Source organism: Passer domesticus, chromosome 1 (genome assembly GCF_036417665.1).
Source record: "Passer domesticus isolate bPasDom1 chromosome 1, bPasDom1.hap1, whole genome shotgun sequence".
NCBI lineage: Eukaryota > Metazoa > Chordata > Aves > Passeriformes > Passeridae > Passer > Passer domesticus.
In genome coordinates, this window is record NC_087474.1 from 85,092,198 (window position 1) to 85,106,173 (window position 13,976).

At 36.1% G+C, this 13,976-nt stretch overlaps 1 protein-coding gene across 4 annotated transcripts in view; it reads left to right on the forward strand.

Moving 5' to 3' along the window:
- Window positions 1-1,923: 1,923 nt before the first annotated feature.
- The window catches only part of CDH18 (cadherin 18), a 499,122-nt gene continuing 487,069 nt past the window's right edge, over window positions 1,924-13,976 (forward strand). For all 4 annotated transcript variants that reach the window (XM_064427840.1, XM_064427851.1, XM_064427862.1 and 1 more), the window contains exon 1: window positions 1,924-2,254. The gene's annotated coding sequence lies outside the window, so the exon portion shown is untranslated. The remainder of the gene's footprint in view (window positions 2,255-13,976) is intronic.

Consider the following 13,976-nt stretch of genomic DNA (forward strand, 5'->3'; position numbering starts at 1 on the left):
GTATTGCAAACTCCAGTTTAATATCTAGTCTCTTTCTTCTTGCTGTTTTTCCCCTTCTGTCTTTGACTTGAATTTTCAGAATAGTAATTCCAGATGCTTTCATAAAATTGATGACTTAGTAGCACCAGCTTTTGTTTATCAAAGAAGTCTGGATATTCTTCTAGGTAGGTTATATAAGGCAGAAACTACCTGATACAAATCTGTAAATGTGTTTAGTTGGAGATTTTTTGATAAAGGGACTGGAAAGGAGAAACTCTTTTTGACTACTCCTGAGAGACTGCACAAGAAATCCTATGAGTCAAGTGGAAATCCCTATCAACCATGTTGTCACAAGAAAATCTTATATGATTTTCAGTACATTTACCTCCTTATGCTTATGCCAGACTCTGATGTTAGACTATAGTGTTCCTACTTTGGTGAAACATTTGATCTATGCTGGCTCCCTAAGGATGCAATTTTAGCCATGGAATAAACATCTGGATTGGAAGTTTCTGTTCTCAGGACAAGACCTCAGTCACAAGGTCTTAATGCAATGAAACTATTGAGAGATCCTAAGACAGATGGATAGTCCAAACATTAAAAAGGTGGAAAATCAAAGCTGTCATTTTGTTTCCATATTCAGATGAATTTCTGCAAGAATCATATATGAGGGAACCAGCTAAGATGGGACAGTGTGTTCTCTGGAAAACCACTGAATGCATTGAACTCATGATGTTTTTTTTGACACAATAGTGTCAATGTCCTGACATGCAGAAACACCTGTGGCTGATGCAACCTACATTCTGGACTTCAGAGGATGGCTGGTACTCTCCCACAGTTTGCTTGAGCATGAAATTTGGTTCATAATTTTCACCTGCAACCAGAGTGAGCAGGCCTTAAATCAATATCCTTATGATTTAGTGTCCCCGAACTATGAAATAAAATTAAATTTTAAAAAATGGAAAAGGCATGCCAGTCTATTGCAAAAAATACATACCTTGCACAATATCTTTTCTGAAATTTTGTTTTTACCTAGCAAAGGAGAATCTATTTCTTGCATATGTGGGGAATGAAGCGCAAAATAACACAAGGCATGCTTGTAGCATACTGCAGATATTTCCTGCAATCAGTTAATTCTGACCAGTATTCTAGCTGTCCCATGTGAATCTGCTGAATAGATACTGTATCTTCACCTCTTGTATCTGAATCTATGATATTTCCATACAATTTTCTTTTAAAAAAGACCCCAAACAACCGCAAACCTCCAAGCAAACAAAGAAATAAACAAAACCCCCAAACAAACAAAGAACAAAACCTGCATAACCTCCCACAAAACACACAAGGTGAAACACAGATAGTGTAGGAAAGCAGTTCAAGCTGCCAGGGGTTAGGAACACAGTCTGTGAAGCCCAGTTCTCCTGATTCTTAGTTTATGTTAAATTTCCACAATTGCCATAAACAATTCCAGTTACAAAATATATTACTGGATTTTTCAGAATACAAAGCCTGAGGCTTGGCATGCAGGTTCATTTCTAGACTGGGCCATGGGGGGAGCATGTGTGTGTGTTTATTTTTTTTCTTTTTAAATATGCATTCTAAAACACGTAAAATGGGTAAAAATTTTAAAGTGTTCTGAATGCTACTGCAGTGCAATGCGTGTGTTTATATAACTATCACGAAAAACACAGAGAAAATAGCTTTGAACCTGGGCTCTCCTAAACAATTTTTCTTTAACAGAGATAAAATAATGAAAAATACTAAGTTAAACTGCTGGCCAAACTCTTATTGTTTGTACTGCTCCTGGTAAAGACCCTGGGGAGCAGCAGCGGAATCTGTGCTATTGATTGGCTGGTTAAAGAGAGGCCTATTAGATTGAGACAGGCTAGATTGATTATACAGCAGCAGAAGGAGCTCAGATTCAGAGCTGAGTGAACGTCAGGGTGAGAGAGAGGGAGAGCAAGCGAGAGAAAGCATGCAATAGAGGGAGACTGTACCCACTGTAGCATCAGAGTGTGACAGCTGGTGCCTGATAACACTGATATTGAGCTCCTTCAGTGGAGAACTTGCTGAGCTACCCTTTTTTCATTTGCAAGAGGATGCCAGCTCTAAGCCAGTGCAACTGATGACAGACTGGATCTTGGAATAGTTCGTTTCACTTACAATTACATCTCTGATGTTCTGCTTCTCTGAAGAAAGGCTTATTACGGAAGACAAAAATTCATTCTCTCCCCTTACCTCTCATATTATTGGTGATATACAGAGTTTGATCTTCCAGGTAAGGAAATTATCATTTGCTTTTCTGAGCAGATAAGAAAGGAATTATTCCTTTTGTATCTTGCATGTTAAATACAAGCCCTGGCATTTGTTCTCAGAATGCATTTTTGCACTTGTATTTCTTTCACTCACAGACTCTATGTAACAATTGTTATGTACACCTAAAGAAAATTCATAGGACATGGTTTGTACATTGCATTTATCATGCTTAACCCTTCAGGTGAATGGAATGAAACAACAGAAAAGATTATTTCTAACCACTTGGATGATGTTGTAATATAACTTGTCCCATACATGCTAAACAGTGGAGTAACAAGCTCTCCCATATTATTGATCCGTTAGTGTACATATTGTGATGCCAGGTAGAGAGAGCATTTACCTGAAGGATTTCTCAGTGCTTGTCAGCAGTTTGAAATAGTATCTGTCTTTCAACTGCAAGCATGCCACTGCTGAGCAAATATGGTTAGCCTTAAATAATTTATCATTTTCTGCCATTTTTTATCGATACAGTAGTTATTGCTAGCATTCTGCTGCAAAGCAAACCTCAAGGCTTATGACTAGAAATATGAAACCTAGGATGTTGTATTACACTGTGCTGTATGTTTGAAGCAGCCATCCCATGGACTGATTGCCTGTTTTGGTATGACATTGACTCTACTGTCTCCTAAATGCAGAGCTCCACATAAAGTTTCTATGTATTTCCTTCAGCTGTGTTTTAAGTGGTTTTGCTGTGATAGGTTGTGATAGATTGCTGTGATTTTGAAGGTGATAGACTACATCTGCAATAACCCAGCTTTTGAATTTGAAGTACATCAGGAAGTTGATTGACTGGGTGTTTACAGGCCATGGGAGCATAACGCTAAGACAGCTCCTTCATTAGCCGCATATTCCTTCCAGCTGTGACAACATGTACCACCTTCCTCATCAGTTTGTGCACTCTGCTCCTTGTTCCAAACTGCAGAGTTTTTCACATGCCAGATACTGTGATTGTTCCCTCTGGGTGAAGTAGAGGCATCAATCTATTAATGCAAGCATTTAAGTAGACTTTGACCTAGCCAAGTACAGTATTCCAATGCTTTAGCCAGTTAAGAAACTGCCTATAGCAAGGTCTTGCTGCTAGGAGGTGGACCTACATGTAATCCAGTTTATCCAATGACTAAAGAATCACAACTACAGAAAAGCACTTTCTTCATTTCCTTTACCAGGTAATTTTGAATAAATTTCCAGAAAACACCATACTTAAATAATTAATGACTTCTCAAAAACCCAGATGAGAAGTGGAGTTGTTAAAATGATTATTTATCATTTTTAAAAGACATATAAGAATTGAGGACCTTGGGTATATAAAGATTTTTTACAAACTAACAATAATTTCAAGGGGATATCCAGGTGATCATATGGATAAAATATGCAATGCTTAAGAGAAAGTTTTGTCTGCTATAATGTATCATATGAATAAACACTTGCAAAACAGGAACTAAATTGATGGCCCCAAACTAAAGGCTTACTTAAACTATAGCATCTGTGCTATTTCAATACCTTGTATTTTCTATATGAATAGTGTTTATGCTATTTCTTATATACACAAATGCCAGCAATTTTGATGTTTCCTTCTGAAACTCTTTCCAGGTAGCCAGACATTCTCTTGGGGGCACATTTTGACACCAAAGGTTTATTATGTGGTATTTTACACACATAAAATACTGCCAAAGGTGATCACTGCCTACATTGACTATGGAGTCAGAGTGCAGAATCTGATCATACGTAATAGAAGGAAAATCTTTACATTTTAATTATCTGACTGAAAATTTTAACACTGAGACAAAGACATGGGTATTGAGAGCTAAATTTACCAAGCATAGACAGTATTTTATAAAGAGCTAAGATAATTGAATGTCTAATTCACTTTGTATTCTTACAAAGTTTAAGACCTGCCTCAGTATATTTCATGTGCAGTTTGACTAGCAAAAGAAGTCCTTTATGTATGCTCAAAAGCTTTTCTAAAGCTCTTATAATATCTCTCTTTTCTCTCTGAAAATTCTTGTTCAGTATAATGTGCTCTTTAAATATACCTTATAATTTTCCGATTAGAAAAAAAGTCACGGTAATTCTGTGATTTCAAAAACAGCAATTTTTTCCCTTCAGATTAATGTCTGCTACTAGTCAGGTTACATCTAAGCCATGAAACTCAAAATAACACGAAAAAGTGTTTCTTTTTGCAATGGGAATATTTCATTTGAACTTTAAATTTATTTATTTAAAACTCAAAAGAGAATCAGAAACCCAAACAATTAGTTAAGCTTACATTCATATTTTTCTACTCATATGTTATTCCTTTCTACGATAAATATTTTGATCATCTTCTTTTGTCAGATCCAGAAAAATTACATGAAAAAGCCACAAATTAGAAAGAGTTAAGAGTTTGTATGTTACAAACGATGCATTTTCTTTCAGGTCTTTGATTTTGTTAATGTTAATCTGGACTTTTTGCAACACTTTAAACTGATTCAGTTATGTCACCTTTTTCTCAAAAGATTAATTTGACCTTTTTGAAATGAATGTTGTGTTTATTTCCAGGTTGAAGTCACAGAATGCAAAATTTGTTTTTATTTTCCTAGCAAACTTAAAGCCATTAGGGGGCTCTTTCCTCCTATGATATTACACAGCAAGCTGCAATACAAAGATACATCTAGTTTCTAGATTTTTTACCAAAAAAAATTATTCTTGATTTAATTTATTTTGGGTGTAGACCATTTTAATAATACAGAGCAGCTAACAATCTCTCTATATTTTGTTCATTTGTTGGGGAGGGTTGTTTTGGTTACTTTTATTGCACATAATTGAAAATTTTACTGTCAATTAATGGTAGAAGTTACTTTATGTCCCATAAAGGAGAAGCAGGAAATATGTTTAGCAAAAATTTTAAAGTAATCCCTGGGATTACTAATGTGAATATGAAACATCACTTATGTCCAAGAAGCTAAAGTCTATTTATCCAAATAACTGTGAATAATGGTGCAACTAGCTTAAAACAAAAAAACAAAAAACAAACAAAAACAACAACAACAACAACAACCAAAAAAAACCCAAAAAAACCCAAACAAAAACAAGCAAACAAAAAGAATCCCTTGCACACTGTTATATTGGACTGAAAATAATCCAGAGTTTCTAGAAGTGACATACTCTTCCCTTACACAGCTTGCTTTGTGACCATGGATTTTGGATCACTATTTCACAAAATGAGAAAGTTTTAATTCTGAAAACATTTACTCATATGAGCAGCCACACTGAAGTTACTGTGAGCCAAATTCAACATCTTTGTTCTGCTTATTACCCTTTATTTTCTTTAAATTCATTGCACCACTGGACCTGAAACCATTTGTGAAGTTTGTACTAATACTTGTGGGGTTGTAAACTTTGTACAATTACTTGTGATACTTGGGATTCTTCAGAAAGAATTATAGAATGGTCTACTGCAGGCTAAGGAAAATAATTTAATTTTTTGTAAAGCACAGCAAAGTAGTTGTAAGCACTGCAATGACATGCTGAGGTGAGGCCAGAAGAAACATGAATGTCAAAAGACAAGCAAAATAATTTTCCCCCTGTTCCAGTTTTGAAGAATTTTCTTATTCCTGCCATCCTTGAATGAAAAAAATCTCACGTTAGTAAATTATTTTACCCACCCTAAACCAACTTGCTACTTTAAATTGCATGGTTTGGAGAGATTCCCACACTGCCAACTCCATTCAAGAAAAAAATAAAAGAAAACAAAAAGGATTGACACACTCTGTGATGTTTGAGACGCACAATGAAGGAGTATAATCAAGCCAAGTTGAATTAAAAAAAAAAAAAGAAAAAGATAAAAAGATATTTCTTGGTTTTACTGCACATCTGAATAATCTCCCTATTTTTGCATCCTCTTATAGCAACTATCTTGTGACATATCAATATAGAACTTTGTTCTACTAAACAGCAACTAGAAATTCCAACCAGGACCTCAAGATACTTTGTTTATTGTTGTACACAGATAGGGGTTCATCCAATATAATAAAATTGCTAAAAATATAGAATAAATCAAATATTACTTCTAAGATAGATAATTGGTGCTTCAAACTGTAAGATGATCTTCATTAGATATATTATTAGCTTATTGCAAATTCAGCATCATACAAATTATCTTTCTGCTGGTAGAAGAGGGCTTATTCATTACTAAAAGGTGGCTAAAGTTAACTATTATTTGCTTGCATTTCAAGTAATTAATTATGTTCATATGAACAGTCATCAAAGCTGAGATGGCATTATTATTATTAGTAGTAGTAATTCCTCAGGCACATCATTGCCAGGCAGTCAAAGGAGGTGATTGTTCCACTCCATTCTGCACTGGGATGGTCTTACCTGGAGTCTCCTGTGCATTTTGGGTACCCTAATATAAAAAACATATAAAGACATTAGGGGGCATCCAAAGGAGGGCCACAAAGATGGTGAAAGGTGGATTGGTGGGGAGGGCACACAAGGAGTGGCTGAGGTTACTTGTCTGTTCAGCCTGAAGGAGACTGAGCAGAGACCTCATTGCAATTACAACTTCTATGTGAGAGGAAGAGGAGGGGCAGACTCTGAACTCTTCTTTGTGGTGACCAGTGACAGGACCTGAGGGAATGACATGATGTCTTCTCAGGGGACGTTTAGGTTGGCTATTAGGAAAAAGCTTTTGACCTAGAAGGTCACTGGGCACCAGGACAGGCTCCCCAGAGCAGTGGTCACAGCACCAGGCCTGACAGAGTTCAAGAAGCATTTGGACAATGCTCTCAGGCACATGGTGTGAGTCTTAGGTTGTCCTGTGCAGGGCCAGGAGTTGAACTTTGATGATTCTTTAAGTTCTCTTCCAACTCAGGATACTCTGATCATATGACTTTTTTTAAGGCTCAAATGAGACTAAAATGCTGGAGGAAGGGCAGGAAGTGTGTAGCATAAGCAAGGAGCAGAGACTTCTTCTTGGCTAGAGTCAAGCACCCTAGTAGCAAGACTCTTTTCTCCTGTATAAAACACAGTTTAATATAATTGTATGCTTTGCTTCCTTGAAATCAGTGAAATTTTATGTAAAAGATAAAAAAATAAACCCATGTAAGGGTCTGGCACAAAGTTTCTGCAGAGCTTCACTCCAGAAGTAACTCTAATTTACTGGTTGGTTAATTTATCCTTTATATAAAAACACTAAGCAAAGCACTTGGAAATACTTTTGAATGAAAACTGTTGTGCAAATGTAAAGTATTATTATGGCAAACAGAAGTCACTCAAAGTTGACAGAAGTCACTTCAGCTAATGGAAAATGCAAGAGTCTGGGGTGCTTTATTAAGCATGAACAAATAATTAATGTCTGATGAATAATTAAAGAGAGAAACAATAGTTCTTCAGACATGTACTCAAATAAGAAATACTTAGATTTTTTTTCATATTTTATGTTTTCTATAATATATGAAGGCAATAATTCAAATTACTAGATTTTAGAAGTAGAGGTTTGCAAAAACAATTATTACATGTGCTGTCAAAACATATTAAAGAGAAGCAATAACAATGTAATCTAAAATACACATCATAATACAATAAAAATCAGAATCTTTTGTTTGTTTTTAATTTTTATTTGCTGTAAAAAAATGATAAAGCAAATGCAATTGCATTGAAACAGCACCTGCAGCTTCCTCAAATTTATATACAATCCTATATACATATATTTATTTATATACATATGATGGCATCCATGCTCATGGCAGGTGTGTTGGAACTGGGTGATCTTTGGGGTCACTTCCAACCCAAGCCATTCAATTAAGTGAGTTGTAAATGTGCACAATGTGTGCTTGTACCTGTATTTAATTTTATCCTTTGCTGTCTGTATTCCACATAGAAGCTTATAGTTTCTATAAGTATATACAGAAGTATATAGTTTCCCTGTTAGAGAAAATTTGTAATTTTTAGGAATACAGCCATGTAGAACCCAGATGTATTCCCTGAGTACCACAAAAGGGTTTGCTGATTATGAAGCCACTTGAGGCTACAACTTGTAAGACAGGTGTCACCAAGAAATGCAGATCATCAGATGCCAGGATCCTAACAAAATATTATTTTCCTTGATACTGGAAACTTTGTTTACGTAATCTGCCTTAATGCTGTGATGTGATAACAGAAAGGCTTTGCTGAGCAGCATGCAACAAACTACAATTAAAACACACAGTACAGTTTTGAGAAAAACACTTTAAATTTTTGGATTTGTTTGAATTTCAAGATATTATGAAGTGAGCAAAAAGTGTTGTTGCTTTGCAAAACACTGATTACATTTGGCACTGGAAAAAGACAAGGGTAAATCCTGGTCTGATCTCTGAATATTAACACCAGTCTGTGGAGCATAAAGTGAGTGAACAAAGTTCTGCAGAGCAGCTGATAGTGAGAAGTGATTCATTGTCCTCTGGTGGATCTGCAACAGTGAGAATAAATGTGCTTACAGCAGTGACAAATCTATGGTGACACCTTGAGCATTTATAAACCTTTTTTTTCCCCTCAGAACATTTTGTGACTGATTTAGGACATATGACTGAAAGTTCTGTTGCTTCTGTCCAGTTATCGGATATTAAACAGAAAAACAAATCAAACCAACAAACCAAACTAAAGAAACAAAAAAAAATAAAAAAAAAAAAAAAAAAAAAAAAAAAAAAACACCAAAAAATAGCCCACATCAAACCTCTGTCAAATTCACTTTTGGGTAAGCTGTCAAGATAAACTAAATGAACGGTCAAAAATTAGTAAATTATTTTTTTTTTTGTTGTTGTTGAACATAGTGAAACCAATAGTTTTGCTCTTAATACTATGTAATGATCAGAAGGTAGAAGCTCTTTTTATCCCAGAATTCTTAACAGTCACAGTATAAATATTTTGCAGTATATGGAAATTATGTGTATCAGAAAATAAAAATATATTATAGTCCTTTAAATTCTATACATTTCCATTTTAGAAGTCTATTTCATAGGGGTACATAGACTTCACCAACTTCTAAAACCTTCTGAAAATACATTGTAGTGTTTTGCTCTCCCCAGCTTCTTAAAATGCATTAATAGTTCCTAATTCTATGCATCAGAGCTCTATTGATGTGTAAGAGCAGTTCTGAAATTAATGTGTAAATAAGAAAAACCTCATCTGAAAATTCCTGCTGCTGGTGCATTTTATTGAACTGGATTAAATAATATAAGCATACCTTTATGCTATTTTCTTTTTAGTTAACTTATAACAGGCTATGACTTTTTAATACTGTGTGTGGAAACAGAATTTGAGCCTAACTTCTTAAATGAAATCATGAGTAACTTCTGATGGGGAAACATACTTTCAAGTTCCCTGCCCTATTTTGAGACACAGGAAATTCTAAGCAGCTTCAGGTGAGCTTGAATAATATTCAAAGGACTCAGTCTTGGATGTTTGTCCATTAATTCTTGGCATTGTCATACATCTGTCTATATGTACAAAATCTAACTAGTAAAATTACAGCAATGTCATCAGTACCTGCTCTTTATTACCTTATGCCAATAAAACAAATATCACTGCCTGTTTTGAGGTGCTTTATCACCAGCAAAGCTGGAGCAAAGTGCGAAAGCTCTACAATGTCCATCAAAAATGGAAAATTGTCCCTGAACTGCATAAGGGGCATAATCAAGCAGATGTGTCATGGAGACATTATTCTGAAGATCAGGGACAACACTCTGGGAAAAGATGTTTCTTTTGCACTTTGTATCCATATACTGTTTGACTGCCACAACATCTCTAAGGCCTTGGAAAAAAGCTTACAGATCTTTAGGATGGATGGGATCAGGAAGACAACATCAGTGAAATAATGTCAATATAAATCAATAGTTTCTGTCACAATTTTTGTACTATTTTGGAAAATTGTTCAAACTGGAGTTGTACCTTACCCTAACATAGCACACTTTAGTGGGTTATTTCCAGGGGAATACTAAATAATTATACATACCTGCCTCCATTGTGAGGTGCAATATCAACCTCACTCTAGCTCATCTTTTCAAAGTCTTGCCCAAACACAGCAAATACAACATGCCTGGGACTTATCAAACTTCCTAGTAACTTTAAAGAATTAAGTGAAATTATACTGCACAGAGAGAAAAACATACATAAAACCTGTCCAACTCTATTACATACCAATCTAAACCAAACTCTCATCTGTGATGATTTTATAATTCTCTTAGGCACCTAGATTTCTACTTTTTTTTTTTTTTGTCCATGTATATATATATATACGTGTATCTGAAACTCATTAACTTATTCACCTGTTTTTATAACTAAGTGTTCCTGCCTAAAAATTTTGGAGAAGCCCACTGCAAGAACTGCTGTCACTTTGTGTGGTTGATCCACACCAGAATGTTGGAGGAGGGAATGTCAAGATTTACAGGACGTCAAGATTAACTCATCCATATGCTTTTATCATGCAAAACAGTTCAAATTCTTTTCATCGAGAAGATGTATCTTTCATTACTTTCTATAAATCCTTCGTTACTTTGTATAAATCTTGACATAAGAGTATGCCAATAGACATTTACTAAGAAATAAATTATATACTGTGAATCTCCATTCTGGTTTACCATCATGATTTTCTTTGACTCTGTCATAGATTAACATTCTTAAGAGGAACCAAAAAATTCTTCAGCCATGAACATTTTTCAGACAGTGATTCTGGACCAATCTTACTATCTATGCATATATCAGGAATATCAGTCTTTCCTACTTCTATAACTATTCATAATCTTCACTTCCGTAAGATAGCTGCAGATGTTTTGGATTTATGCTAAGATCCAGAGAGAAATTCTGTACAGTATATGAAAGTATTCCATGTAGAAAATGTGTATGTATCTGAAAGTAAAAAAATAAAGACCTACCTGACACTGACAGTACCAACTCCTTCAACCTGACCTCTTCCAGCCCAGCTGAGGTGGCATGCGGTGCTGGGTCTCTATAGGAGGGATGTGCCGGTGCTGCTCCTTTGTATTTGGAGAAGTTATGGGTCCATGATATGTTTGCCATTGAATTTACACAATTTTGAAAGTCTGGAACTTGTGCTAAAAAGAACTGGCATTTTCTTGGATGGCAGTTTCAAGTGTTCCATGCCAAAGATGCCTATTGTAAAACTAAAACTTCTTTGCAAGTCTCCTGTATCCAGGACTAGAAAGCTGTGTAACTCCCTTCCCTTCCCTTCCCTTCCCTTCCCTTCCCTTCCCTTCCCTTCCCTTCCCTTCCCTTCCCTTCCCTTCCCTTCCCTTCCCTTCCCTTCCCTTCCCTTCCCTTCCCTTCCCTTCCCTTCCCTTCCCTTCCCTTCCCTTCCCTTCCCTTCCCTTCCCTTCCCTTCCCTTCCCTTCCCTTCCCTTCCCTTCCCTTCCCTTCCCTTCCCTTCCCTTCCCTTCCCTTCCCTTCCCTTCCCTTCCCTTCCCTTCCCTTCCCTTCCCTTCCCTTCTACGTGGGAAGTTTGTTTATCAAAGTCTGCACCAAAGTCCGTATCACTTTTCTCCAGTTTTCCCTTCTTTTGAGAGGAACTTTTTTCTTTTTCTTTTTTTTTTTCCTTTCTCTTTTTGGTGGAGATGGTGGGCCAAAGTGGGCATGGCAGGAAACAGTATATTTTCTTAGGAAAAGTACATAAGGTCAGCCATTGCATTCTGTAGCTATTTGGAATTTCTAATTTTGGGAGAATAGGAATTTTGAAAGAATGTATGGCGTTTGGTTGTATTTGTTTGTGGCGGTTTGTTTTAATTAGTTTTTTTAGCTGATGAGTCTCTAGCCACTAAAGTAATAGGTGCTCTACATTTAGATAAATATTTCATGTTGGCAGAATATGCTTTTGAAAAAGCTTTATTTTATTAATGAGTTTGTTAAATTTCCACACCCTTCAATAAATCATCAACTTGGGTATAAAATGAAATATAATTAGGTCACCCTGTAACATGCTTTTATTGTAGATGATGTGCGAACCACTCTGGATTTAGCTGCATTTTTGCGCTTTCTTAATATGTACCAGCTAGGAAAATTCAACATAACCAATGTGCTCTACTCTGTTATGATAAATTGTATTTGGAAATACAGTAAGTGAAGTCTTACAGATATTAAGTATAAACTTTGGGGTAATAAAAAAAACTATGTTCAAAACTATAGCTGGTGGATGAACTGGGAGACTATACTGTCTATAGACTATAGACTGTAGTTTTAGTTAAAAATCTAAATTTAAATTACCTTTCAATAAAGAAAGTAGTAAGCAAAATTATAACATATTTCAAAAAAAAATGTTGTCTTGATAGTATTATCTTGAATCTAAATAAGATATAGAGCTGTTTTATATGATGTTTTTCAAATCTCTCTTTTCATTTTAGATGCATACGTATGCACAACTCCGACATTACAAAATTTCCTTTTGACATCTCAATCATTAAATCCATGTCTCAGTTTCTGAACTGGTTTAGGACAAATTAGGGAAAATATCTCCAAAGGAGCCCCTTATAGGAAACAAAACCCTCCGCACCTTCCCCCCTCCCCACCACTGGGTTCGGGAAGAATTTCTTCAGAGGGGAAGTGGAAAAAGCTTGTTTATTAAAGAACAACAAAAAAACACTCCCAGCACAAGAGAAATAGCCCGAGATGGCAACAGATGTTTCACCAGTCCAAGGGGTCGAGCCGTTTCTCTCTTCGCTGCGGAGGGTACGAAGCTTCTCTTGCAGACCCCGGACAGAGCCCCTTGCCCGGTGCCGGTCCGATATCTTCGGGGGGGGAAAGGGGGGCGGGGGGGGGAAAAGGGAAGGAAGGGAACAACAGAAACCGGGGAAAGGAGGGAAAAAAATGGCGAAAAAAACAAGCGAGCTAAAAAAGCAAGAAAAAAAAAGAAAGAGAAGCAAAGCTAGAAGAGCAAGCAAGCAGCCAGCCGGCCAAGCAAGCATGCAAAAAGCCCAGCCCCAAGGCAGGGGCGGGGGGGGGAAGGACAAAAACGATAGACACAACAAACGGAGCAGGGGACAGAAACCACGATTTGGGATAATAAGCATGAAAATGTCCTGTCCCCACGACAGTTTCATTTCAGAAAAAATGCAGAGTACGCTGGAAATTTCATCCATATCCTCCAAAAAATAGCAAGAATTATCAAAGTCATTGATTAAATTACCTAAGTCCCTAATTCTCACAGCCAACCTACTTCCGTAGAAATCACATCCTAAACATCATCTGCTTCCAATGTTCCAAGAATCAGGATGGTTAATTCCTCTGAGCAACAAAACATCTCTGGCATAAAGTGGCGTATAAGTTTTGGCTAATATACTATATGTCAGATGATATTTAGTCATAATAATTTCCATGACTTTTAATTATTCTTAGTTCATTATATTTTAAAATATTGAAGCCAGCAGTAATTTAATTTTGTGATTTTGTACCACATTGAGGTATACCACACCTCTGTATAAAGTTCCTTGTTTAGGAAATGGAAAGCGAGATGTAAAGAAGGCCCCAATTTTTACTGGTTTTTGACCTTACAATTCTTTCTCAAACAATAAATCAATTCTTTAATACGAACCATACACATAGGATTGTTAGTTTTGATAAGGACCACAGAAATATAATGCCACCATCCCTATTATATTTTCTTACAAGTCTGCATGTTATCCTTTTGTATTAATGGACATTTATACTCTCTTTCTCCCATT